The 3,043-nt window shown below is 24.1% G+C and overlaps 1 long non-coding RNA gene across 1 annotated transcript; it reads left to right on the top strand.

Moving 5' to 3' along the window:
• The first annotated feature begins 993 nt into the window (after window positions 1-993).
• LOC145830121 (uncharacterized) lies at window positions 994-1,906 on the top strand. Its single transcript, XR_014369623.1, has 3 exons — window positions 994-1,078; window positions 1,150-1,234; window positions 1,880-1,906. It is a non-coding gene; the product is annotated as an uncharacterized LOC145830121 (long non-coding RNA).
• Window positions 1,907-3,043: the final 1,137 nt, after the last annotated feature.

Raw genomic sequence — 3,043 nt, 5'->3', positions numbered from 1 at the left:
AATTACTTAGTTTGTACTTTTCATTTGTAAAATATAGTTCTTAACATGGTGTTAGTTTACTGCACAACTTAAAAAAAATTGAACAAAACGTTTATTTTTTTTTTACAATCTTAGTTGATGGGTTTGCATCTAGAAAAAGAAGATCTCACGAAGTACCCAATCAAAGTAACCATGAGAGGCAAAATACCAGTGACTACGACTATGTTTCAGGTAAAAAAATTGTTTTTATTTTGTTATAATATTTAGAGCTACATATTTTGTAAAATTTTTAAAAAATTTAGATTATTATTAAATATGGTTTGAAAACTGGCTTTAGTAAGGGTTGCCAGTTACAAGCTTAAAACTCTGTAGTACACATAAAGTATTTTTTTTTCTGACTAATTACTTTGAATAAGATGTTCTGTAAAGTATATTTAATATTTGGAATATTTTTTTAACGTAGGTCAACAACTAGCTCTAAAAGGGTTGCCAGTTACAAGTTTATACCAAATACATATAAAGTAATGTTTTCTTTATACAACAATATTTTAAAAGCAAAAACAAAAATCTTGAATAACTAAGTTATGGCAACTAATTAAAACAATTTTTTTTGCATGTTTTTATTGTTTATTTTTTTACAAAAAACATATAACTTTTTTTGTGATCAACTTTCAAAAACTGTGTATGCATAATTGTGTGACACAATTTATTTGTTCTGAATATTTTAAAACTTTATCTTTTTTTTTGCTCATTTTAAAATTGAAAAGTCACAAACTGCATGGAAATTTTTAGAGTATTTCGTGTTTACCTTTAATATAAAACATATGTTTTGCATGGTTTTGAGAAAATACCTAAAATTATTTATACTTAAACTTTTAAAATTTGCACTAACTACCATCAAACTAATCTAAGTTTCTCTATCTGATAAATGCTAGTTATTAAAAAAAAAATATCACAAACTCTTAATCATTAATTTAATATAGGCTTATTATCTTCTCAATTACTATTTATACTAGGTTGGAGTTACCAGAACCGAAAGACAAAAGTTCAGGTCTTACAAAATCCACCAAATATTATAAACGAGGTATATGAAACACAGGTAAACAAATAAGCTAGGAAATTACAGTTTAGTGTTTAAATTCACAGTTTTAAGCTTTTTTTTCTTCACAGGTAGTCCAACATCATACACCTATAGCTGAAAATAACAACATTGACACAAGACCTAAATGTTTTACTGATGAAGCACCTTTTATCAGTTAGTTATACAGTTTTATAAAGTTTACCAGTTAAAACCAAAAGTAACTTTTCACATTAAATAAAATATTATGAAAGTAGTTTTTAGTGATATGTTTTTAAATTAGTTGTATGTAATTGTTCTACATTGCTGTTAAGAAAATTTTTGAGCTTAATAAATTTCAACTTCTTTGAATTTATTTAGAACGTATACAGATAATAGTGCGTTTACATTGCATAGTTACTACAAAACACATTTTAGCTGAAGTCTTTATTAAATAAATTAAGTATAAAAACTTTCTTCTAAACAAACTTTCAATTACAATGATTTATTTTAGACCATAGAGGATGGGGGTCCCTATACTGTAATATACTTTTAGCAGAATAAAAATAACTTGATCAATATTTGCGATGTACCATGTTATGTAAATGATTTCAATGCAAATGTATAAAGGAGAAATTTTTTATTGCAAATTTTATTTAAGATTTGAAAAATCTACTTCTGCTTCATATTTTAATCAATTATCCTAAAATTTTTAGGAAATTATTCTTGTATTAATAAAAAAACCTGTAGACATTCGCTGACATTTTCGTTGATTTTAAATTTAAATTATATTTTGTACATAATAGTGTACCTACAAATATTTAGAAACACTCGTCTTTTTAGATTTCAACCAGCAAACAAGCTTTCGGCAACAACTCTATAATGAAGATATTTACTTAAATCAACAAAATATTCAAACAACCCAATTAGAAGTAAATTTTTTAAATGTTACCTAAATTGTTAGCAGTCGTTATTGTGAAGAGCTTTTATTAATTTTAAGCAAATATTTTTTATACTACCAATTTTTAATGTAATTGAAAATGAGTTAGTTCTGCTAAATCAAGAAGCAACGAAAATTAAATGGATTATAATACGAAAAAAGAGGTAGTATACCTTTTAAAATTTGGTTGAACTATAACTTAGCTAGTAGCTTTTACTCATATTACAATTTAAGGTTTTAAATTTATAAAAAAAAACTTTCTTTTTGTAAAAGTATCTTTTATTATATTTCAATTTATTTTTAAATAGAATTTCTGTATTAAGTATTTTACAAAAAAAAAAGACTAATTCAAAAAATTTCAAAGCACGTGGTTTATATTTAATATAATTTTTGATGTGTTTCAGATGGATACCGGCAATGGAGGTTCAAATCAAAGCGGTAGATTTAATTGTAACATTTTTTAAGTACTTAATAAAAAACAAAGCTTTTTATTTTGAACTGTTGTATAAATATATACAGTTTAAAATCGACTTAAAGTCTTAAAGTTATTAGGGTTATGTTATTATAAGTTTTACAATAAGTTCTTATTAAGATTTTCTTTTTTAATTAAATTATATTAATTAAAAGCAGGGTTGCCAAAAATTCATGAAAACCAGGAAAATTCAAGAAAAAAATAAAAAGACAAAAGTCAGGAAAATTGAAGGTTTAAAAAAAAAAACAGAAAGTTTGATATAAACATGCACTTTAAAGAATGTTTATCATCACTAAAACTATATTTTGCTGATGTTGTTTTCTAAAATTATTGCTTTTACAGTTCACCTTTTTTCAGGCTCAAATTGAATTTTTGGAATAAAATAAAAAAGTTTATGATCTCACGTTTGTATCTATGTGGTAGAAAGTGAGTTTGTTTTTTGTTTTAAGGTGTTTATTTGGAATTACTTTTACAGAAACCTTATACTTTATGTAAAGGTTTTCTTAACTCAGACTAATCATTATTGTTTTTGTCCAAAGATCAGTTTATAGCTTTTAAGTAAATTTATATACATATATATATATATATATATATA

This window comes from Thalia democratica, chromosome 2, assembly GCF_965202585.1.
Source record: "Thalia democratica chromosome 2, ktThaDemo2.hap1.1, whole genome shotgun sequence".
NCBI lineage: Eukaryota > Metazoa > Chordata > Thaliacea > Salpida > Salpidae > Thalia > Thalia democratica.
The sequence above is the reverse complement of the archived record's forward strand: the minus strand, read 5'-3'. Positions and strand labels throughout refer to the sequence as shown.